Source organism: Nothobranchius furzeri, unplaced genomic scaffold (assembly GCF_043380555.1).
Source record: "Nothobranchius furzeri strain GRZ-AD unplaced genomic scaffold, NfurGRZ-RIMD1 Scf062, whole genome shotgun sequence".
NCBI classification, from domain to species: domain Eukaryota; kingdom Metazoa; phylum Chordata; class Actinopteri; order Cyprinodontiformes; family Nothobranchiidae; genus Nothobranchius; species Nothobranchius furzeri.
In genome coordinates this window covers 117,292-143,293 of record NW_027223079.1, presented here as the reverse complement: position 1 = coordinate 143,293, position 26,002 = coordinate 117,292, and the positions used below count along the sequence as shown (strand labels likewise).

The 26,002-nt window shown below is 41.1% G+C and overlaps 3 long non-coding RNA genes across 3 annotated transcripts; all 3 read right to left on the bottom strand.

Moving 5' to 3' along the window:
• Positions 1–3,867: 3,867 nt before the first annotated feature.
• On the bottom strand, positions 3,868–7,002 carry LOC139064914 (uncharacterized). Its single transcript, XR_011517912.1, has 3 exons — positions 6,219–7,002; positions 5,762–5,852; positions 3,868–5,621 (listed from the first exon to the last, which is right to left on the bottom strand). It is a non-coding gene; the product is annotated as an uncharacterized lncRNA (long non-coding RNA).
• Positions 7,003–11,838: 4,836 nt separating this feature from the next.
• LOC139064913 (uncharacterized) lies at positions 11,839–14,927 on the bottom strand. Its single transcript, XR_011517911.1, has 3 exons — positions 14,144–14,927; positions 13,687–13,777; positions 11,839–13,546 (listed from the first exon to the last, which is right to left on the bottom strand). It is a non-coding gene; the product is annotated as an uncharacterized lncRNA (long non-coding RNA).
• Positions 14,928–19,719: 4,792 nt separating this feature from the next.
• On the bottom strand, positions 19,720–22,851 carry LOC139064912 (uncharacterized). Its single transcript, XR_011517910.1, has 3 exons — positions 22,068–22,851; positions 21,611–21,701; positions 19,720–21,470 (listed from the first exon to the last, which is right to left on the bottom strand). It is a non-coding gene; the product is annotated as an uncharacterized lncRNA (long non-coding RNA).
• Between the last annotated feature and the right edge of the window lie 3,151 nt (positions 22,852–26,002).

Genomic DNA, 26,002 nt, shown 5'->3' with positions numbered 1-26,002 from the left:
CCAAAGGTCACCGGGCCTGGTGTCACTTTAAAGAAGTAGTCCAGTTACACATTTGTGGGCTTATAACATGGCTTCTGAATATCCTAAAGAGGTCAGGTTTGTTTTAGTGTACTCCAATCAAAAGCCCCTACAACCACAAAAAGAAATGGAGTCATTAGCACTTATGGTTTGTAAATGGCACCCAGAATTATGTTGCACGAAGCACAATTTCACATCATTCTGGGTTCATTTGTGTGAAAACAAGGTCCAACCAGGCTGAAACGTTACAGGAAGGTAGAATCTATTGCGTTGTAAGTGATCTGAACGTTTCATGTTGATAGCACTTTCCTAAGGGGGTCAAACCATGTCCCAAAGGTCACCGGATCTGGTGTCAATTTAAAGAAGTAGTCCAGTTACACATTTGTGGGCTTATAACTTGGCTTCTGAATGTCCTAGAGAGATCAGGTTTGTTTTATTGTGCTCCAATCAACAGCCCCTACAACCACAAAAAGGAATGGAGTCATTAGCACTTATGGTTTGTAAATGGCAACCAGAATTATGTTGCACAAAGCACAATTTCACATCATTCTGGGTTCATTTGTGTGAAAACAAGGTCCAATAACGCTGAAACGCTACAAGAAGGTAGAATCTATAGAGTTGTAAGTGATCTGAACGTTTCCTGATGATAGCACTTTCCTAAGGGGGTCAAACCATGTCCCAAAGGTCACCGGATCTGGTGTCAATTTAAAGAAGTAGTCCAGTTACACATTTGTGGGCTTATAACTTGGCTTCTGAATGTCCTAGAGAGATCAGGTTTGTTTTAGTATACTCCAATTACCAGCCCCTACAATCACAAAAAGGAATGGAGTCATTAGCACTTATGGTTTTTAAATGGCTCCCAGAATTATGTTGCACGAAGCACAATTTCACATCATTCTGGGTTCATTTGTGTGAAAACAAGGTCCAATCAGGCTAAAACGTTACAGGAAGGTAGAATCTATTGAGTTATAAGTGAACTGAACGTTTCATGATGATAGCACTTTCCTAAGGGGGTCAAACCATGTCCCAAAGGTCACCGGATCTGGTGTCAATTTAAAGAAGTAGTCCAGTTACACATTTGTGGGCTTATAACTTGGCTTCTGAATGTCCTAGAGAGATCAGGTTTGTTTTAATGTACTTCAACCAACAGCCCCTACAACCACAAAAAGGAATGGAGTCATTAGCACTTATGGTTTGTAAATGGCACCCAGAATTATGTTGCGGGAAGCACAATTTCACATCATTCTGGGTCCATCTGTGTGAAAACAAGGTCCAATCAGGCTGAAACGTTACAAGAAGTTAGAATCTATTGAGTTGTAAGTGATCTGAACGTTTCAAGATGATCGCACAACCCTATAGGGGGTCAAACCATGTCCCAAAGGTCACCGGGCCTGGTGTCACTTTAAAGAAGTAGTCCAGTTACACCTTTGTGGGCTTATAACTTGGCTTCTGAATGTCCTAGAGAGGTCAGGTTTGTTTTAGTGTACTCCAATCAACAGCCCCTATAAGCACAAAAAGGAATGGAGTCATTAGCACTTATGGTTTGTAAATGGCACCCAGAATTATGTTGCACAAAGCACAATTTCACATCATTCTGGGTCCATTTGTGTGAAAACAAGGTCCAATCAGGCTGAAACGTTACAAGAAGGTAGAATCTATTGAGTTGTAAGTGATCTGAACGTTTCAAGATGATCGCCCTTTCCTAAGGGGGTCAAACCATGTCCCAAAGGTCACCAGATCTGGTGTCAATTTAAAGAAGTAGTCCAGTTACACATTTGTGGGCTTATAACTTGGCTTCTGAATGTCCTAGAGAGATCAGGTTTGTTTTAGTATACTCCAATCAACAGCCCCTACAACCAGAAAAAGGAATGGAGTCATTAGCACTTATGGTTTTTAAATGGCACCCAGAATTATGTTGCACGAAGCACAATTTCTCATCACTCTGGGTCCATTTGTCTGAAAACAAGGTCCAATCAGGCTGAAACGTTACAAGAAGGTAGAATCTATTGAGTTGTAAGTGATCTGAACGTTTCAAGATGATCGCACTTTCCTAAGGGGGTCAAACCATGTCCCAAAGGTCACCGGATCTGGTGTCAATTTAAAGAAGTAGTCCAGTTACACATTTGTGGGCTTATAACTTGGCTTCTGAATGTCCTAGAGAGATCAGGTTTGTTTTAATGTATTCAAATCAACAGCCCCTACAACCACAAAAAGGAATGGAGTCATTAGCACTTATGGTTTGTAAATGGCACCCAGAATTATGTTGCATGAAGCACAATTTCACATCATTCTGGGTCCATTTGTGTGAAAACAAGGTCCAATCAGGCTGAAACGTTACAGGAAGGTAGAATCTATTGAGTTGTAAGTGATCTGAACGTTTCATGATGATAGCACTTTCCTAAGGGGGTCAAACCATGTCCCAAAGGTCACCGGATCTGGTGTCAATTTAAAGAAGTAGTCCAGTTACACATTTGTGGGCTTATAACTTGGCTTCTGAATGTCCTAGAGAGATCAGGTTTGTTTTAATGTACTCCAACCAACAGCCCCTACCACCACAAAAAGGAATGGAGTCATTAGCACTTATGGTTTGTAAATGGCACCCAGAATTATGTTGCACGAAGCACAATTTCACATCATTCTGGGTCCATTTGTGTGAAAACAAGGTCCAATCAGGCTGAAACGTTACAAGAAGGTAGAATCTATTGAGTTGTAAGTGATCTGAACGTTTCAAGATGATCGCACAATCCTATAGTGGGTCAAACCATGTCCCAAAGGTCACCGGGCCTGGTGTCACTTTAAAGTAGTCCAGTTACAACTTTGTGGGCTTATAACTTGGCTTCTGAATGTCCTAGAGAGGTCAGGTTTGTTTTAGTGTACTCCAATCAACAGCCCCTGCAAGCACAAAAAGGAATGGAGTCATTAGCACTTATGGTTTGTAAATGGCACCCAGAATTATGTTGCACGAAGCACAATTTCACATCATTCTGGGTCCATTTGTGTGAAAACAAGGTCCAATCAGGCTGAAACGTTACAAGAAGGTAGAATCTATTGAGTTGTAAGGGATCTGAACGTTTCAAGATGATCGCCCTTTCCTAAGGGGGTCAAACCATGTCCCAAAGGTCACCAGATCTGGTGTCAATTTAAAGAAGTAGTCCAGTTACACATTTGTGGGCTTATAACTTGGCTTCTGAATGTCCTAGAGAGATCAGGTTTGTTTTAATGTACACCAGTCAACAGCCCCTACAACCACAAAAAGGAATGGAGTCATTAGCGCTTATGGTTTGTAAATGGCACCCAGAATTATGTTGCACGAAGCACAATTTCACATCATTCTGGGTCCATTTGTGTGAAAACAAGGTCCAATCAGGCTGAAACGTTACAAGAAGGTAGAATCTATTGAGTTGTAAGTGATCTGAACCTGTCATGATGATCGCACATTCCTATAGGGGTCAAACCATGTCCCAAAAGTCACCGGGCCTGGTGTCACTTTAAAGGACTAGTCCAGTTACACATTTGTGGGCTTATAACTTGGCTTCTGAATATCCTAGAGAGGTCAGGTTTGTTTTAGAGTACTCCAATTAACAGCCCCCATTAACCCAAAAAGGAATGGAGTCATTAGCACTTATGGTTTTTAAATGGCACCCAGAATTATGTTGCACGAAGCACAATTTCACATCTTTCTGGGTTCATTTGTGTGAAAACAAGGTCCAATCAGGCTGAAACGTTACAGGAAGGTAGAAGCTATTGAGTTGTAAGTGATCTGAACGTTTCATGATGATAGCACTTTCCTAAGGGGGTCAAACCATGTCCCAAAGGTCACCGGATCTGGTGGCAATTTAAAGAGCGGGTCAATTCAGCCTCGGAGACCTTCTCCACCCACGTATCAATTTTAAAAAATGCAACATTAGTAGGCGTTGCCTGGAGGACGGAGAGGGCGGAGCCGCGGCAGTGACGAAGACGACGGCTAACTAGACGATGCTAGCTCCCTTCACTCTATGCAGTTATTAGAAATGGAGGACGTTTCTCCCCCTCCTTACCCAGACACTTGAGAAGAAAGGGACCAAGTGTATTTGGAGGAGACAAGCGGACCTGAGCCTTAATTTTTTGAGCTTGTGAGTTGCCTGTAACTCCCAGAACTGACCCAACAGAACCACCTCTGAATGTAAGTAGCCATTAGCCATAGCATCAGATTAGCTGCAGGGTTTGTCTCCACGGCCCTAGAGAGCTAGTATTCAGCATGTTTTAGAGGTTTATCTGCTTCAGCACACCTGGTTTTAATCAGCAACAAATAGCTGAGCTGCTTAACAGTTAATCTAACCTGTTAAAGCAGGAAAATCCACTGAAACGTGCTGGATAGCAGCTCTCCGGTAGCCCTGGGCTCAAGTTAGTCTGCTGCATAAAGTTATGAAAATACCCCATGAGAAAATTATTCTTTAATGTGTTCAGCTCACTAAAACTGCCCTGATTTATTTGTTTACTAATAACAGCTGCTCTCTTGGTTCTAGGTCCTCTGGTGTCTGCAGCTGGTCTCTGGTGTCTGCAGCTGGTCTCCTCTGCTGGTGTCGTCAGGATCAGGAGCTTCCAGAAGAATGTGCCTTTCAATGACTCTTTCCCCCTTATTTGTTATATTAATTAAATAAATCTCAATTTATATATTTCCTGTTTTTTTTCATGTCCATAAATACTTAAACATGCTTGAAATTAAAATGAGCTTTTAACAGTGAGGTGCTAGTTTAAATCATCACAATAGGGCTAGTTAAACATGCAATGTGATAATTCAATTAATGTTATTTATAAATATCCATTGAAATATCAAAACTGGAATCTATATGAGATATTTGGCAGCACAAAAAAACTTGTCAAACACAATATTTATTATAATAATTGTAGGCAGACAGGAGACAGAGCTGATGGAGGTTCTCAGTCATCGAAGGATGGCTGAGGGCTTTCCAGGAACAGGAGATTTGGTGTTGTCTCTTCTCTCTCTATTCTGCCAGATGAGCTGATAGGTTACAGGTGTGTGAGGACATCCTCATGCTGTCATAACCAGATGACAGGAGTTATCGGGTGATCAGCCAGGCTAATGAGATGCAGAAAGAAAACAAATTCAGGACAGTGTACTATATGTGGTGTTGCTCACCTTATGTGCTAATATAGAGTTATTAACGTGTGCCTGCCTCATGTTGTAGAGTCCATATTTTGCTGAGTGTCCTGCAATAATGCAGGTTATTAGTTAATTTACTTTTGATAGCAAAAACAAAATATTTAATGTAAAACTTTTTTTCCATGTGAATCAGCTCACACGTCACCACCAAGTGTCACGGGGGCAGAATCAGTAGCCTCCGTCATGATGTAATCACATACTTATTTAATTGTTAATATCTTAAAAATTCTGAAATGTTTTAATTTTTTTTTTTACCTTGAACAGTTCACTGAGCTTGCACTGTCACTGAGGTGGAAGCTGGAATCAACAGCAGACACCTCACACCTTGGTCTTTTCAGGGTGTGTGGCCGCTGCTCTGGGACCTTCTGGAAGATGAATTTTCATCATGGTCCCCGTGGGACACCAGACACACTGCGGCTGTGAACTCCATTCTGGCTGGCTATGTAAAAACAAAGAAGCAGCACATTTATAAATGTTTAAAAGAGCATAAAATCACGTGTAACAATAATCTGTAAAACAAATTAAAACTAGAAGGTAATAATAAAATGTTTACATAGAAGATTATTAAAAATAATTCACCTTTGCTACAGGTAAGGCTTCACGTCTGCCTGGACAAGTGCATTCTTGCAGCTAAATCAGTCTGACAGCCAGTGTCTTGGGTAGATTTAGCCTGAAAAAAAATATATAAGCACATTGTTGTTGGGAGTTTATAAAGTCAGATAATATATAAAAGAATCTCCTATATAGGTGCTTTATAACATTCTTAGTGTGTGATCGTTATAACGTAAAAGTCAGTCACACATGATGTGGAGAGCCTGAAATGTGACCTCCTGAACAGAATTCCTTACAGAACTGGGTCACTCTGTGCTGGATTTCACGCTGTAATAATGTCTGTCAACTAGTGCTGTTAGTTAGAGCCACTGTTGCAGAATTGCCGACTGACTAGCTAAAGGAAGTGAACCACGTCTCTCAGACTTTGCATTTAGGTAGGGAATTGTCTTTAGAAGATGTTAAAACGCTTATTTAGCTTACTCACCTCAGACTGGAGCCCGCCGTGGTGGGGGAGCAGAGTCGGTGGGCTGCATCTAAATCGCGGAAGAGCCATGGTGGGCAGCCTCCCTCATCAAACGGAGACGTGCAGAATCGCGGGTAAAATGCCCACAGAGTCACCGCAACCATACTACACTACACCTACTCACCAATACTAACACGATATGGAGCACTAAACCCGAATTACTTTCCCAATTACACTAACAGCCAAACACTAACTAAACTACAATATCCAACAGCCAAATCTAACACTAAATAAGTATTTATAACACTAAAAGATATGCTAAAGACTAGGATATGCTAATGCTATATGCTAATGCTGAACTACCGCTGACCTCCTAAACTGGCTTGCAAATCCAACTCCCACTCGCCACAGGGCGTGGCCGAGACGCTCGTTGCTTTTATAACTTTGGCACGGAGCTGCTACGTAGTACTCTACTGGTTTACGTAGTACTTTACTCTTTAGCCATTGGCTAAAATTTATTCAAAATGACTCAAATTCTATGTTTTCAGCTGAAGGTGGCACATTACTGTGGTTTTTAGACAGAATTTTTAATTTTTAAAGAAAATGCACCAAAATGCTAAAATAAAGAATGCACACATTTAAAACACTATTAGACACTCATTTATGCAGTTCATCAGCAAAAAAAAGTTAATTTAGACGTTACTTGCTCTTTAAAGAAGTAGTCCAGTTACGCATTTGTGGGCTTATAACTTGGCTTCTGAATGTCCTAGAGAGATCAGGTTTGTTTTAGTGTACTCCAATCAACAGCCCCTACAAGCACAAAAAGGAATGGAGTCATTAGCACTTATGGTTTGTAAATGGCACCCAGAATTATGTTGCACGAAGCACAATTTCACATCATTCTGGGTTCATTTGTGTGAAAACAAGGTCCAATCAGGCTGAAACGTTACAGGAAAGTAGAATCTATTGAGTTGTAAGTGATCTGAATGTTTCATGATGATATCACTTTCCTAAGGGGGTCAAACCATGTCCCAAAGGTCACCGGATCTGGTGTCAATTTAAAGAAGTAGTCCAGCTACACATTTGTGGGCTTATAACTTGGCTTCTGAATTTCCTAGAGAGATCAGGTTTGTTTTAATGTACTCCAATCAACAGCCCCTACAACCACAAAAAGGAAGGGAGTCATTAGCACTTATGGTTTGTAAATGGCACCCAGAATTATGTTGCACGAAGCACAATGTCACATCATTCTGGGTTCATTTGTGTAAAAACAAGGTCCAATCAGGCTGAAACGTTACAAGAAGGTAGAATCTATTGAGTTGTAAGTGATCTGAACGTTTCATGATGATCGCACATTCCTATTGGGGGTCAAACCATGTCCCAAAGGTCACCGGATCTGGTGTCACTTTAAAGAAGTAGTCCAGTTACACATTTGTGGGCTTATAACTTGGCTTCTGAATATCCTAGAGAGGTCAGGTTTGTTTAAGAGTACTCCAATTAACAGCCCCCATTAACCCAAAAAGGAATGGAGTCATTAGCACTTATGGTTTTTAAATGGCACCCAGAATTAATTTGCACGAAGCACAATTTCACATCATTCTGGGTCCTTTTGTGTGAAAACAAGGTCCAACCAGGCTGAAACGTTACAAGAAGGTAGAATCTATTGAGTTGTAAGTGATCTGAACGTTTCAAGATGATCGCACTTTCCTAAGGGGGTCAAACCATGTCCCAAAGGTCACCGGATCTGGTGTCAATTTAAAGAAGTTGTCCAGTTACACATTTGTGGGCTTATAACTTGGCTTCTGAATGTCCTAGAGAGATCAGGTTTGTTTTAATGTACTCCAATCAACAGCCCCTACAACCACAAAAAGGAATGGAGTCATTAGCACTTATGGTTTGTAAATGGCACCCAGAATTATGTTGCGGGAAGCACAATTTCACATCATTCTGGGTCCATTTGTGTGAAAACAAGGTCCAATCAGGCTGAAACGTTACAAGAAGGTAGAATCTATTGAGTTGTAAGTGATCTGAACGTTTCATGATGACCGCACATTCCTATAGGGGGTCAAACCATGTCCCAAAGGTCACCGGGCCTGGTGTCACTTTAAAGAAGTAGTCCAGTTACACATTTGTGGGCTTATAACTTGGCTTCTGAATATCCTAGAGAGGTCAGGTTTGTTTTAGAGTACTCCAGTTAACAGCCCCCATTAACCCAAAAAGGAATGGAGTCATTAGCACTTATGGTTTTTAAATGGCACCCAGAATTATGTTGCACAAAGCACAATTTCACATCATTCTGGGTTCATTTGTGTGAAAACAAGGTCCAATCAGGCTGAAACGTTACAGGAAGGTAGAATCTATTGAGTTGTAAGTGATCTGAACGTTTCATGATGATAGCACTTTCCTAAGGGGGTCAAACCATGTCCCAGAGGTCACCAGATCTCGTGTCAATTTAAAGAAGTAGTCCAGTTACACATTTGTGGGCTTATAACTTGGCTTCTGAATGACCTAGAGAGATCAGGTTTGGTTTAGAGTACTCCAATTAACAACCCCTACAACCCCAAAAAGGAATGGAGTCATTAGCACTTATGGTTTGTAAATGGCACCCAGAATTATGTTGCACGAAGCACAATTTCACATCATTCTGGGTTCGTTTGTGTGAAAACAAGGTCCAATCAGGCTGAAACGTTACAGGAAGGTAGAATATATTGAGTTGTAAGTGATCTGAACGTTTCATGATGATAGCACTTTCCTAAGGGGGTCAAACCATGTCCCAAAGGTCACCGGATCTGGTGTCAATTTAAAGAAGTAGTCCAGTTACACATTTGTGGGCTTATAACTTGGCTTCTGAATGTCCTAGTGAGGTCAGGTTTGTTTTAGTGTACTCCAATAAACAGCCCCTACAACCACAAAAAGGAATGGAGTCATTAGCACTTATGGTTTGTAAATGGCACCCAGAATTATGTTGCACGAAGCACAATTTCACATCATTCTGGGTTCATTTGTGTTAAAACAAGGTCCAATCAGGCTGAAACGTTACAGGAAGGTAGAATCTATTGAGTTGTAAGTGATCTGAACGTTTCATGATGATAGCGCTTTCCTAATGGGGTCAAACCATGTCCCCAAGGTCACCGGGCCTGGTGTCACTTTAAAGAAGTAGTCCAGTTACACCTTTGTGGGCTTATAACTTGGCTTCTGAATGTCCTAGAGAGGTCAGGTTTGTTTTAGTGTACTCCAATCAACAGCCCCTACAAGCACAAAAAGGAATGGAGTCATTAGCACTTATGGTTTGTAAATGGCACCCAGAATTATGTTGCACAAAGCACAATTTCACATCATTCTGGGTCCATTTGTGTGAAAACAAGGTCCAATCAGGCTGAAACATTACAAGAAGGTAGAATCTATTGAGTTGTAAGTGATCTGAACGTTTCAAGATGATCGCCCTTTCCTAAGGGGGTCAAACCATGTCCCAAAGGTCACCAGATCTGGTGTCAATTTAAAGAAGTAGTCCAGTTACACATTTGTGGGCTTATAACTTGGCTTCTGAATGTCCTAGAGAGATCAGGTTTGTTTTAGTATACTCCAATCAACAGCCCCTACAACCAGAAAAAGGAATGGAGTCATTAGCACTTATGGTTTTTAAATGGCACCCAGAATTATGTTGCACGAAGCACAATTTCTCATCACTCTGGGTCCATTTGTCTGAAAACAAGGTCCAATCAGGCTGAAACGTTACAAGAAGGTAGAATCTATTGAGTTGTAAGTGATCTGAACGTTTCAAGATGATCGCACTTTCCTAAGGGGGTCAAACCATGTCCCAAAGGTCACCGGATCTGGTGTCAATTTAAAGTAGTAGTCCAGTTACACATTTGTGGGCTTATAACTTGGCTTCTGAATGTCCTAGAGAGATCAGGTTTGTTTTAATGTACTCCAATCAACAGCCCCTACAACCACAAAAAGGAATGGAGTCATTAGCACTTATGGTTTGTAAATGGCACCCAGAATTATGTTGCACGAAGCACAATTTCACATCATTCTGGGTCCATTTGTGTGAAAACAAGGTCCAATCAGGCTGAAACGTTACAGGAAGGTAGAATCTATTGAGTTGTAAGTGATCTGAACGTTTCATGATGATAGCACTTTCCTAAGGGGGTCAAACCATGTCCCAAAGGTCACCGGATCTGGTGTCAATTTAAAGAAGTAGTCCAGTTACACATTTGTGGGCTTATAACTTGGCTTCTGAATGTCCTAGAGAGATCAGGTTTGTTTTAATGTACTCCAACCAACAGCCCCTACCACCACAAAAAGGAATGGAGTCATTAGCACTTATGGTTTGTAAATGGCACCCAGAATTATGTTGCACGAAGCACAATTTCACATCATTCTGGGTCCATTTGTGTGAAAACAAGGTCCAATCAGGCTGAAACGTTACAAGAAGGTAGAATCTATTGAGTTGTAAGTGATCTGAACATTTCAAGATGATCGCACAATCCTATAGTGGGTCAAACCATGTCCCAAAGGTCACCGGGCCTGGTGTCACTTTAAAGTAGTCCAGTTACACCTTTGTGGGCTTATAACTTGGCTTATGAATGTCCTAGAGAGGTCAGGTTTGTTTTAGTGTACTCCAATCAACAGCCCCTGCAAGCACAAAAAGGAATGGAGTCATTAGCACTTATGGTTTGTAAATGGCACCCAGAATTATGTTGCACGAAGCACAATTTCACATCATTCTGGGTCCATTTGTGTGAAAACAAGGTCCAATCAGGCTGAAACGTTACAAGAAGGTAGAATCTATTGAGTTGTAAGGGATCTGAACGTTTCAAGATGATCGCCCTTTCCTAAGGGGGTCAAACCATGTCCCAAAGGTCACCAGATCTGGTGTCAATTTAAAGAAGTAGTCCAGTTACACATTTGTGGGCTTATAACTTGGCTTCTGAATGTCCTAGAGAGATCAGGTTTGTTTTAATGTACTCCAGTCAACAGCCCCTACAACCACAAAAAGGAATGGAGTCATTAGCGCTTATGGTTTGTAAATGGCACCCAGAATTATGTTGCACGAAGCACAATTTCACATCATTCTGGGTCCATTTGTGTGAAAACAAGGTCCAATCAGGCTGAAACGTTACAAGAAGGTAGAATCTATTGAGTTGTAAGTGATCTGAACCTTTCATGATGATCGCACATTCCTATAGGGGTCAAACCATGTCCCAAAGGTCACCGGGCCTGGTGTCACTTTAAAGGACTAGTCCAGTTACACATTTGTGGGCTTATAACTTGGCTTCTGAATATCCTAGAGAGGTCAGGTTTGTTTTAGAGTACTCCAATTAACAGCCCCCATTAACCCAAAAAGGAATGGAGTCATTAGCACTTATGGTTTTTAAATGGCACCCAGAATTATGTTGCACGAAGCACAATTTCACATCTTTCTGGGTTCATTTGTGTGAAAACAAGGTCCAATCAGGCTGAAACGTTACAGGAAGGTAGAAGCTATTGAGTTGTAAGTGATCTGAACGTTTCATGATGATAGCACTTTCCTAAGGGGGTCAAACCATGTCCCAAAGGTCACCGGATCTGGTGGCAATTTAAAGAGCGGGTCAATTCAGCCTCGGAGACCTTCTCCACCCACGTATCAATTTAAAAAAATGCAACATTAGTAGGCGTTGCCTGGAGGACGGAGAGGGCGGAGCCGCGGCAGTGACGAAGACGACGGCTAACTAGACGATGCTAGCTCCCTTCACTCTATGCAGTTATTAGAAATGGAGGACGTTTCTCCCCCTCCTTACCCAGACACTTGAGAAGAAAGGGACCAAGTGTATTTGGAGGAGACAAGCGGACCTGAGCCTTAATTTTTTGAGCTTGTGAGTTGCCTGTAACTCCCAGAACTGACCCAACAGAACCACCTCTGAATGTAAGTAGCCATTAGCCATAGCATCAGATTAGCTGCAGGGTTTGTCTCCACGGCCCTAGAGAGCTAGTATTCAGCATGTTTTAGAGGTTTATCTGCTTCAGCACACCTGGTTTTAATCAGCAACAAATAGCTGAGCTGCTTAACAGTTAATCTAACCTGTTAAAGCAGGAAAATCCACTGAAACGTGCTGGATAGCAGCTCTCCGGTAGCCCTGGGCTCAAGTTAGTCTGCTGCATAAAGTTATGAAAATACCCCATGAGAAAATTATTCTTTAATGTGTTCAGCTCACTAAAACTGCCCTGATTTATTTGTTTACTAATAACAGCTGCTCTCTTGGTTCTAGGTCCTCTGGTGTCTGCAGCTGGTCTCTGGTGTCTGCAGCTGGTCTCCTCTGCTGGTGTCGTCAGGATCAGGAGCTTCCAGAAGAATGTGCCTTTCAATGACTCTTTCCCCCTTATTTGTTATATTAATTAAATAAATCTCAATTTATATATTTCCTGTTTTTTTTCATGTCCATAAATACTTAAACATGCTTGAAATTAAAATGAGCTTTTAACAGTGAGGTGCTAGTTTAAATCATCACAATAGGGCTAGTTAAACATGCAATGTGATAATTCAATTAATGTTATTTATAAATATCCATTGAAATATCAAAACTGGAATCTATATGAGATATTTGGCAGCACAAAAAAACTTGTCAAACACAATATTTATTATAATAATTGTAGGCAGACAGGAGACAGAGCTGATGGAGGTTCTCAGTCATCGAAGGATGGCTGAGGGCTTTCCAGGAACAGGAGATTTGGTGTTGTCTCTTCTCTCTCTATTCTGCCAGATGAGCTGATAGGTTACAGGTGTGTGAGGACATCCTCATGCTGTCATAACCAGATGACAGGAGTTATCGGGTGATCAGCCAGGCTAATGAGATGCAGAAAGAAAACAAATTCAGGACAGTGTACTATATGTGGTGTTGCTCACCTTATGTGCTAATATAGAGTTATTAACGTGTGCCTGCCTCATGTTGTAGAGTCCATATTTTGCTGAGTGTCCTGCAATAATGCAGGTTATTAGTTAATTTACTTTTGATAGCAAAAACAAAATATTTAATGTAAAACTTTTTTTCCATGTGAATCAGCTCACACGTCACCACCAAGTGTCACGGGGGCAGAATCAGTAGCCTCCGTCATGATGTAATCACATACTTATTTAATTGTTAATATCTTAAAAATTCTGAAATGTTTTAATTTTTTTTTTTACCTTGAACAGTTCACTGAGCTTGCACTGTCACTGAGGTGGAAGCTGGAATCAACAGCAGACACCTCACACCTTGGTCTTTTCAGGGTGTGTGGCCGCTGCTCTGGGACCTTCTGGAAGATGAATTTTCATCATGGTCCCCGTGGGACACCAGACACACTGCGGCTGTGAACTCCATTCTGGCTGGCTATGTAAAAACAAAGAAGCAGCACATTTATAAATGTTTAAAAGAGCATAAAATCACGTGTAACAATAATCTGTAAAACAAATTAAAACTAGAAGGTAATAATAAAATGTTTACATAGAAGATTATTAAAAATAATTCACCTTTGCTACAGGTAAGGCTTCACGTCTGCCTGGACAAGTGCATTCTTGCAGCTAAATCAGTCTGACAGCCAGTGTCTTGGGTAGATTTAGCCTGAAAAAAAATATATAAGCACATTGTTGTTGGGAGTTTATAAAGTCAGATAATATATAAAAGAATCTCCTATATAGGTGCTTTATAACATTCTTAGTGTGTGATCGTTATAACGTAAAAGTCAGTCACACATGATGTGGAGAGCCTGAAATGTGACCTCCTGAACAGAATTCCTTACAGAACTGGGTCACTCTGTGCTGGATTTCACGCTGTAATAATGTCTGTCAACTAGTGCTGTTAGTTAGAGCCACTGTTGCAGAATTGCCGACTGACTAGCTAAAGGAAGTGAACCACGTCTCTCAGACTTTGCATTTAGGTAGGGAATTGTCTTTAGAAGATGTTAAAACGCTTATTTAGCTTACTCACCTCAGACTGGAGCCCGCCGTGGTGGGGGAGCAGAGTCGGTGGGCTGCATCTAAATCGCGGAAGAGCCATGGTGGGCAGCCTCCCTCATCAAACGGAGACGTGCAGAATCGCGGGTAAAATGCCCACAGAGTCACCGCAACCATACTACACTACACCTACTCACCAATACTAACACGATATGGAGCACTAAACCCGAATTACTTTCCCAATTACACTAACAGCCAAACACTAACTAAACTACAATATCCAACAGCCAAATCTAACACTAAATAAGTATTTATAACACTAAAAGATATGCTAAAGACTAGGATATGCTAATGCTATATGCTAATGCTGAACTACCGCTGACCTCCTAAACTGGCTTGCAAATCCAACTCCCACTCGCCACAGGGCGTGGCCGAGACGCTCGTTGCTTTTATAACTTTGGCACGGAGCTGCTACGTAGTACTCTACTGGTTTACGTAGTACTTTACTCTTTAGCCATTGGCTAAAATTTATTCAAAATGACTCAAATTCTATGTTTTCAGCTGAAGGTGGCACATTACTGTGGTTTTTAGACAGAATTTTTAATTTTTAAAGAAAATGCACCAAAATGCTAAAATAAAGAATGCACACATTTAAAACACTATTAGACACTCATTTATGCAGTTCATCAGCAAAAAAAAGTTAATTTAGACGTTACTTGCTCTTTAAAGAAGTAGTCCAGTTACGCATTTGTGGGCTTATAACTTGGCTTCTGAATGTCCTAGAGAGATCAGGTTTGTTTTAGTGTACTCCAATCAACAGCCCCTACAAGCACAAAAAGGAATGGAGTCATTAGCACTTATGGTTTGTAAATGGCACCCAGAATTATGTTGCACGAAGCACAATTTCACATCATTCTGGGTTCATTTGTGTGAAAACAAGGTCCAATCAGGCTGAAACGTTACAGGAAAGTAGAATCTATTGAGTTGTAAGTGATCTGAATGTTTCATGATGATATCACTTTCCTAAGGGGGTCAAACCATGTCCCAAAGGTCACCGGATCTGGTGTCAATTTAAAGAAGTAGTCCAGCTACACATTTGTGGGCTTATAACTTGGCTTCTGAATTTCCTAGAGAGATCAGGTTTGTTTTAATGTACTCCAATCAACAGCCCCTACAACCACAAAAAGGAAGGGAGTCATTAGCACTTATGGTTTGTAAATGGCACCCAGAATTATGTTGCACGAAGCACAATGTCACATCATTCTGGGTTCATTTGTGTAAAAACAAGGTCCAATCAGGCTGAAACGTTACAAGAAGGTAGAATCTATTGAGTTGTAAGTGATCTGAACGTTTCATGATGATCGCACATTCCTATTGGGGGTCAAACCATGTCCCAAAGGTCACCGGATCTGGTGTCACTTTAAAGAAGTAGTCCAGTTACACATTTGTGGGCTTATAACTTGGCTTCTGAATGTCCTAGAGAGGTCAGGTTTGTTTAAGAGTACTCCAATTAACAGCCCCCATTAACCCAAAAAGGAATGGAGTCATTAGCACTTATGGTTTTTAAATGGCACCCAGAATTAATTTGCACGAAGCACAATTTCACATCATTCTGGGTCCTTTTGTGTGAAAACAAGGTCCAACCAGGCTGAAACGTTACAAGAAGGTAGAATCTATTGAGTTGTAAGTGATCTGAACGTTTCAAGATGATCGCACTTTCCTAAGGGGGTCAAACCATGTCCCAAAGGTCACCGGATCTGGTGTCAATTTAAAGAAGTTGTCCAGTTACACATTTGTGGGCTTATAACTTGGCTTCTGAATGTCCTAGAGAGATCAGGTTTGTTTTAATGTACTCCAATCAACAGCCCCTACAACCACAAAAAGGAATGGAGTCATTAGCACTTATGGTTTGTAAATGGCACCCAGAATTATGTTGCGGGAAGCACAATTTCACATAATTCTGGGTCCATTTGTGTGAAAACAAGGTCCAATCAGGCTGAAACGTTACAAGAAGGTAGAATCTATTGAGTTGTAAGTGATCTGAACGTTTCATGATGACCGCACATTCCTATAGGGGGTCAAACCATGTCCCAAAGGTCACCGGGCCTGGTGTCACTTTAAAGAGGTAGTCCAGTTACACATTTGTGGGCTTATAACTTGGCTTCTGAATATCCTAGAGAGGTCAGGTTTGTTTTAGAGTACTCCAGTTAACAGCCCCCATTAACCCAAAAAGGAATGGAGTCATTAGCACTTATGGTTTTTAAATGGCACCCAGAATTATGTTGCACAAAGCACAATTTCACATCATTCTGGGTTCATTTGTGTGAAAACAAGGTCCAATCAGGCTGAAACGTTACAGGAAGGTAGAATCTATTGAGTTGTAAGTGATCTGAACGTTTCATGATGATAGCACTTTCCTAAGGGGGTCAAACCATGTCCCAGAGGTCACCAGATCTCGTGTCAATTTAAAGAAGTAGTCCAGTTACACATTTGTGGGCTTATAACTTGGCTTCTGAATGACCTAGAGAGATCAGGTTTGGTTTAGAGTACTCCAATTAACAACCCCTACAACCCCAAAAAGGAATGGAGTCATTAGCACTTATGGTTTTTAAATGGCACCCAGAATTATGTTGCACGAAGCACAATTTCACATCATTCTGGGTTCGTTTGTGTGAAAACAAGGTCCAATCAGGCTGAAACGTTACAGGAAGGTAGAATATATTGAGTTGTAAGTGATCTGAACGTTTCATGATGATAGCACTTTCCTAAGGGGGTCAAACCATGTCCCAAAGGTCACCGGATCTGGTGTCAATTTAAAGAAGTAGTCCAGTTACACATTTGTGGGCTTATAACTTGGCTTCTGAATGTCCTAGTGAGGTCAGGTTTGTTTTAGTGTACTCCAATAAACAGCCCCTACAACCACAAAAAGGAATGGAGTCATTAGCACTTATGGTTTGTAAATGGCACCCAGAATTATGTTGCACGAAGCACAATTTCACATCATTCTGGGTTCATTTGTGTTAAAACAAGGTCCAATCAGGCTGAAACGTTACAGGAAGGTAGAATCTATTGAGTTGTAAGTGATCTGAACGTTTCATGATGATAGCGCTTTCCTAATGGGGTCAAACCATGTCCCCAAGGTCACCGGGCCTGGTGTCACTTTAAAGAAGTAGTCCAGTTACACCTTTGTGGGCTTATAACTTGGCTTCTGAATGTCCTAGAGAGGTCAGGTTTGTTTTAGTGTACTCCAATCAACAGCCCCTACAAGCACAAAAAGGAATGGAGTCATTAGCACTTATGGTTTGTAAATGGCACCCAGAATTATGTTGCACAAAGCACAATTTCACATCATTCTGGGTCCATTTGTGTGAAAACAAGGTCCAATCAGGCTGAAACATTACAAGAAGGTAGAATCTATTGAGTTGTAAGTGATCTGAACGTTTCAAGATGATCGCCCTTTCCTAAGGGGGTCAAACCATGTCCCAAAGGTCACCAGATCTGGTGTCAATTTAAAGAAGTAGTCCAGTTACACATTTGTGGGCTTATAACTTGGCTTCTGAATGTCCTAGAGAGATCAGGTTTGTTTTAGTATACTCCAATCAACAGCCCCTACAACCAGAAAAAGGAATGGAGTCATTAGCACTTATGGTTTTTAAATGGCACCCAGAATTATGTTGCACGAAGCACAATTTCTCATCACTCTGGGTCCATTTGTCTGAAAACAAGGTCCAATCAGGCTGAAACGTTACAAGAAGGTAGAATCTATTGAGTTGTAAGTGATCTGAACGTTTCAAGATGATCGCACTTTCCTAAGGGGGTCAAACCATGTCCCAAAGGTCACCGGATCTGGTGTCAATTTAAAGTAGTAGTCCAGTTACACATTTGTGGGCTTATAACTTGGCTTCTGAATGTCCTAGAGAGATCAGGTTTGTTTTAATGTACTCCAATCAACAGCCCCTACAACCACAAAAAGGAATGGAGTCATTAGCACTTATGGTTTGTAAATGGCACCCAGAATTATGTTGCACGAAGCACAATTTCACATCATTCTGGGTCCATTTGTGTGAAAACAAGGTCCAATCAGGCTGAAACGTTACAGGAAGGTAGAATCTATTGAGTTGTAAGTGATCTGAACGTTTCATGATGATAGCACTTTCCTAAGGGGGTCAAACCATGTCCCAAAGGTCACCGGATCTGGTGTCAATTTAAAGAAGTAGTCCAGTTACACATTTGTGGGCTTATAACTTGGCTTCTGAATGTCCTAGAGAGATCAGGTTTGTTTTAATGTACTCCAACCAACAGCCCCTACCACCACAAAAAGGAATGGAGTCATTAGCACTTATGGTTTGTAAATGGCACCCAGAATTATGTTGCACGAAGCACAATTTCACATCATTCTGGGTCCATTTGTGTGAAAACAAGGTCCAATCAGGCTGAAACGTTACAAGAAGGTAGAATCTATTGAGTTGTAAGTGATCTGAACGTTTCAAGATGATCGCACAATCCTATAGTGGGTCAAACCATGTCCCAAAGGTCACCGGGCCTGGTGTCACTTTAAAGTAGTCCAGTTACACCTTTGTGGGCTTATAACTTGGCTTCTGAATGTCCTAGAGAGGTCAGGTTTGTTTTAGTGTACTCCAATCAACAGCCCCTGCAAGCACAAAAAGGAATGGAGTCATTAGCACTTATGGTTTGTAAATGGCACCCAGAATTATGTTGCACGAAGCACAATTTCACATCATTCTGGGTCCATTTGTGTGAAAACAAGGTCCAATCAGGCTGAAACGTTACAAGAAGGTAGAATCTATTGAGTTGTAAGGGATCTGAACGTTTCAAGATGATCGCCCTTTCCTAAGGGGGTCAAACCATGTCCCAAAGGTCACCAGATCTGGTGTCAATTTAAAGAAGAAGTCCAGTTACACATTTGTGGGCTTATAACTTGGCTTCTGGATGTCCTAGAGAGATCAGGTTTGTTTTAATGTACTCCAGTCAACAGCCCCTACAACCACAAAAAGGAATGGAGTCATTAGCGCTTATGGTTTGTAAATGGCACCCAGAATTATGTTGCACGAAGCACAATTTCACATCATTCTGGGTCCATTTGTGTGAAAACAAGGTCCAATCAGGCTGAAACGTTACAAGAAGGTAGAATCTATTGAGTTGTAAGTGATCTGAACCTTTCATGATGATCGCACATTCCTATAGGGGTCAAACCATGTCCCAAAGGTCACCGGGCCTGGTGTCACTTTAAAGGACTAGTCCAGTTACACATTTGTGGGCTTATAACTTGGCTTCTGAATATCCTAGAGAGGTCAGGTTTGTTTTAGAGTACTCCAATTAACAGCCCCCATTAACCCAAAAAGGAATGGAGTCATTAGCACTTATGGTTTTTAAATGGCACCCAGAATTATGTTGCACGAAGCACAATTTCACATCTTTCTGGGTTCATTTGTGTGAAAACAAGGTCCAATCAGGCTGAAACGTTACAGGAAGGTAGAAGCTATTGAGCTGTAAGTGATCTGAACGTTTCATGATGATAGCACTTTCCTAAGGGGGTCAAACCATGTCCCAAAGGTCACCGGATCTGGTGGCAATTTAAAGAGCGGGTCAATTCAGCCTCGGAGACCTTCTCCACCCACGTATCAATTTTAAAAAATGCAACATTAGTAGGCGTTGCCTGGAGGACGGAGAGGGCGGAGCCGCGGCAGTGACGAAGACGACGGCTAACTAGACGATGCTAGCTCCCTTCACTCTATGCAGTTATTAGAAATGGAGGACGTTTCTCCCCCTCCTTACCCAGACACTTGAGAAGAAAGGGACCAAGTGTATTTGGAGGAGACAAGCGGACCTGAGCCTTAATTTTTTGAGCTTGTGAGTTGCCTGTAACTCCCAGAACTGACCCAACAGAACCACCTCTGAATGTAAGTAGCCATTAGCCATAGCATCAGATTAGCTGCAGGGTTTGTCTCCACGGCCCTAGAGAGCTAGTATTCAGCATGTTTTAGAGGTTTATCTGCTTCAGCACACCTGGTTTTAATCAGCAACAAATAGCTGAGCTGCTTAACAGTTAATCTAACCTGTTAAAGCAGGAAAATCCACTGAAACGTGCTGGATAGCAGCTCTCCGGTAGCCCTGGGCTCAAGTTAGTCTGCTGCATAAAGTTATGAAAATACCCCATGAGAAAATTATTCTTTAATGTGTTCAGCTCACTAAAACTGCCCTGATTTATTTGTTTACTAATAACAGCTGCTCTCTTGGTTCTAGGTCCTCTGGTGTCTGCAGCTGGTCTCTGGTGTCTGCAGCTGGTCTCCTCTGCTGGTGTCGTCAGGATCAGGAGCTTCCAGAAGAATGTGCCTTTCAATGACTCTTTCCCCCTTATTTGTTATATTAATTAAATAAATCTCAATTTATATATTTCCTGTTTTTTTTCATGTCCATAAATACTTAAACATGCTTGAAATTAAAATGAGCTTTTAACAGTGAGGTGCTAGTTTAAATCATCACAATAGGGCTAGTTAAACATGCAATGTGATAATTCAATTAATGTTATTTATAAATATCCATTGAAATATCAAAACTGGAATCTATATGAGATATTTGGCAGCACAAAAAAACTTGTCAAACACAATATTTATTATAATAATTGTAGGCAGACAGGAGACAGAGCTGATGGAGGTTCTCAGTCATCGAAGGATGGCTGAGGGCTTTCCAGGAACAGGAGATTTGGTGTTGTCTCTTCTCTCTCTATTCTGCCAGATGAGCTGATAGGTTACAGGTGTGTGAGGACATCCTCATGCTGTCATAACCAGATGACAGGAGTTATCGGGTGATCAGCCAGGCTAATGAGATGCAGAAAGAAAACAAATTCAGGACAGTGTACTATATGTGGTGTTGCTCACCTTATGTGCTAATATAGAGTTATTAACGTGTGCCTGCCTCATGTTGTAGAGTCCATATTTTGCTGAGTGTCCTGCAATAATGCAGGTTATTAGTTAATTTACTTTTGATAGCAAAAACAAAATATTTAATGTAAAACTTTTTTTCCATGTGAATCAGCTCACACGTCACCACCAAGTGTCACGGGGGCAGAATCAGTAGCCTCCGTCATGATGTAATCACATACTTATTTAATTGTTAATATCTTAAAAATTCTGAAATGTTTTAATTTTTTTTTTACCTTGAACAGTTCACTGAGCTTGCACTGTCACTGAGGTGGAAGCTGGAATCAACAGCAGACACCTCACACCTTGGTCTTTTCAGGGTGTGTGGCCGCTGCTCTGGGACCTTCTGGAAGATGAATTTTCATCATGGTCCCCGTGGGACACCAGACACACTGCGGCTGTGAACTCCATTCTGGCTGGCTATGTAAAAACAAAGAAGCAGCACATTTATAAATGTTTAAAAGAGCATAAAATCACGTGTAACAATAATCTGTAAAACAAATTAAAACTAGAAGGTAATAATAAAATGTTTACATAGAAGATTATTAAAAATAATTCACCTTTGCTACAGGTAAGGCTTCACGTCTGCCTGGACAAGTGCATTCTTGCAGCTAAATCAGTCTGACAGCCAGTGTCTTGGGTAGATTTAGCCTGAAAAAAAATATATAAGCACATTGTTGTTGGGAGTTTATAAAGTCAGATAATATATAAAAGAATCTCCTATATAGGTGCTTTATAACATTCTTAGTGTGTGATCGTTATAATGTAAAAGTCAGTCACACATGATGTGGAGAGCCTGAAATGTGACCTCCTGAACAGAATTCCTTACAGAACTGGGTCACTCTGTGCTGGATTTCACGCTGTAATAATGTCTGTCAACTAGTGCTGTTAGTTAGAGCCACTGTTGCAGAATTGCCGACTGACTAGCTAAAGGAAGTGAACCACGTCTCTCAGACTTTGCATTTAGGTAGGGAATTGTCTTTAGAAGATGTTAAAACGCTTATTTAGCTTACTCACCTCAGACTGGAGCCCGCCGTGGTGGGGGAGCAGAGTCGGTGGGCTGCATCTAAATCGCGGAAGAGCCATGGTGGGCAGCCTCCCTCATCAAACGGAGACGTGCAGAATCGCGGGTAAAATGCCCACAGAGTCACCGCAACCATACTACACTACACCTACTCACCAATACTAACACGATATGGAGCACTAAACCCGAATTACTTTCCCAATTACACTAACAGCCAAACACTAACTAAACTACAATATCCAACAGCCAAATCTAACACTAAATAAGTATTTATAACACTAAAAGATATGCTAAAGACTAGGATATGCTAATGCTATATGCTAATGCTGAACTACCGCTGACCTCCTAAACTGGCTTGCAAATCCAACTCCCACTCGCCACAGGGCGTGGCCGAGACGCTCGTTGCTTTTATAACTTTGGCACGGAGCTGCTACGTAGTACTCTACTGGTTTACGTAGTACTTTACTCTTTAGCCATTGGCTAAAATTTATTCAAAATGACTCAAATTCTATGTTTTCAGCTGAAGGTGGCACATTACTGTGGTTTTTAGACAGAATTTTTAATTTTTAAAGAAAATGCACCAAAATGCTAAAATAAAGAATGCACACATTTAAAACACTATTAGACACTCATTTATGCAGTTCATCAGCAAAAAAAAGTTAATTTAGACGTTACTTGCTCTTTAAAGAAGTAGTCCAGTTACGCATTTGTGGGCTTATAACTTGGCTTCTGAATGTCCTAGAGAGATCAGGTTTGTTTTAGTGTACTCCAATCAACAGCCCCTACAAGCACAAAAAGGAATGGAGTCATTAGCACTTATGGTTTGTAAATGGCACCCAGAATTATGTTGCACGAAGCACAATTTCACATCATTCTGGGTTCATTTGTGTGAAAACAAGGTCCAATCAGGCTGAAACGTTACAGGAAAGTAGAATCTATTGAGTTGTAAGTGATCTGAATGTTTCATGATGATATCACTTTCCTAAGGGGGTCAAACCATGTCCCAAAGGTCACCGGATCTGGTGTCAATTTAAAGAAGTAGTCCAGCTACACATTTGTGGGCTTATAACTTGGCTTCTGAATTTCCTAGAGAGATCAGGTTTGTTTTAATGTACTCCAATCAACAGCCCCTACAACCACAAAAAGGAAGGGAGTCATTAGCACTTATGGATTGTAAATGGCACCCAGAATTATGTTGCACGAAGCACAATGTCACATCATTCTGGGTTCATTTGTGTAAAAACAAGGTCCAATCAGGCTGAAACGTTACAAGAAGGTAGAATCTATTGAGTTGTAAGTGATCTGAACGTTTCATGATGATCGCACATTCCTATTGGGGGTCAAACCATGTCCCAAAGGTCACCGGATCTGGTGTCACTTTAAAGAAGTAGTCCAGTTACACATTTGTGGGCTTATAACTTGGCTTCTGAATGTCCTAGAGAGGTCAGGTTTGTTTAAGAGTACTCCAATTAACAGCCCCCATTAACCCAAAAAGGAATGGAGTCATTAGCACTTATGGTTTTTAAATGGCACCCAGAATTAATTTGCACGAAGCACAATTTCACATCATTCTGGGTCCTTTTGTGTGAAAACAAGGTCCAACCAGGCTGAAACGTTACAAGAAGGTAGAATCTATTGAGTTGTAAGTGATCTGAACGTTTCAAGATGATCGCACTTTCCTAAGGGGGTCAAACCATGTCCCAAAGGTCACCGGATCTGGTGTCAATTTAAAGAAGTTGTCCAGTTACACATTTGTGGGCTTATAACTTGGCTTCTGAATGTCCTAGAGAGATCAGGTTTGTTTTAATGTACTCCAATCAACAGCCCCTACAACCACAAAAAGGAATGGAGTCATTAGCACTTATGGTTTGTAAATGGCACCCAGAATTATGTTGCGGGAAGCACAATTTCACATAATTCTGGGTCCATTTGTGTGAAAACAAGGTCCAATCAGGCTGAAACGTTACAAGAAGGTAGAATCTATTGAGTTGTAAGTGATCTGAACGTTTCATGATGACCGCACATTCCTATAGGGGGTCAAACCATGTCCCAAAGGTCACCGGGCCTGGTGTCACTTTAAAGAGGTAGTCCAGTTACACATTTGTGGGCTTATAACTTGGCTTCTGAATATCCTAGAGAGGTCAGGTTTGTTTTAGAGTACTCCAGTTAACAGCCCCCATTAACCCAAAAAGGAATGGAGTCATTAGCACTTATGGTTTTTAAATGGCACCCAGAATTATGTTGCACAAAGCACAATTTCACATCATTCTGGGTTCATTTGTGTGAAAACAAGGTCCAATCAGGCTGAAACGTTACAGGAAGGTAGAATCTATTGAGTTGTAAGTGATCTGAACGTTTCATGATGATAGCACTTTCCTAAGGGGGTCAAACCATGTCCCAGAGGTCACCAGATCTCGTGTCAATTTAAAGAAGTAGTCCAGTTACACATTTGTGGGCTTATAACTTGGCTTCTGAATGACCTAGAGAGATCAGGTTTGGTTTAGAGTACTCCAATTAACAACCCCTACAACCCCAAAAAGGAATGGAGTCATTAGCACTTATGGTTTTTAAATGGCACCCAGAATTATGTTGCACGAAGCACAATTTCACATCATTCTGGGTTCGTTTGTGTGAAAACAAGGTCCAATCAGGCTGAAACGTTACAGGAAGGTAGAATATATTGAGTTGTAAGTGATCTGAACGTTTCATGATGATAGCACTTTCCTAAGGGGGTCAAACCATGTCCCAAAGGTCACCGGATCTGGTGTCAATTTAAAGAAGTAGTCCAGTTACACATTTGTGGGCTTATAACTTGGCTTCTGAATGTCCTAGTGAGGTCAGGTTTGTTTTAGTGTACTCCAATAAACAGCCCCTACAACCACAAAAAGGAATGGAGTCATTAGCACTTATGGTTTGTAAATGGCACCCAGAATTATGTTGCACGAAGCACAATTTCACATCATTCTGGGTTCATTTGTGTTAAAACAAGGTCCAATCAGGCTGAAACGTTACAGGAAGGTAGAATCTATTGAGTTGTAAGTGATCTGAACGTTTCATGATGATAGCGCTTTCCTAATGGGGTCAAACCATGTCCCCAAGGTCACCGGGCCTGGTGTCACTTTAAAGAAGTAGTCCAGTTACACCTTTGTGGGCTTATAACTTGGCTTCTGAATGTCCTAGAGAGGTCAGGTTTGTTTTAGTGTACTCCAATCAACAGCCCCTACAAGCACAAAAAGGAATGGAGTCATTAGCACTTATGGTTTGTAAATGGCACCCAGAATTATGTTGCACAAAGCACAATTTCACATCATTCTGGGTCCATTTGTGTGAAAACAAGGTCCAATCAGGCTGAAACATTACAAGAAGGTAGAATCTATTGAGTTGTAAGTGATCTGAACGTTTCAAGATGATCGCCCTTTCCTAAGGGGGTCAAACCATGTCCCAAAGGTCACCAGATCTGGTGTCAATTTAAAGAAGTAGTCCAGTTACACATTTGTGGGCTTATAACTTGGCTTCTGAATGTCCTAGAGAGATCAGGTTTGTTTTAGTATACTCCAATCAACAGCCCCTACAACCAGAAAAAGGAATGGAGTCATTAGCACTTATGGTTTTTAAATGGCACCCAGAATTATGTTGCACGAAGCACAATTTCTCATCACTCTGGGTCCATTTGTCTGAAAACAAGGTCCAATCAGGCTGAAACGTTACAAGAAGGTAGAATCTATTGAGTTGTAAGTGATCTGAACGTTTCAAGATGATCGCACTTTCCTAAGGGGGTCAAACCATGTCCCAAAGGTCACCGGATCTGGTGTCAATTTAAAGTAGTAGTCCAGTTACACATTTGTGGGCTTATAACTTGGCTTCTGAATGTCCTAGAGAGATCAGGTTTGTTTTAATGTACTCCAATCAACAGCCCCTACAACCACAA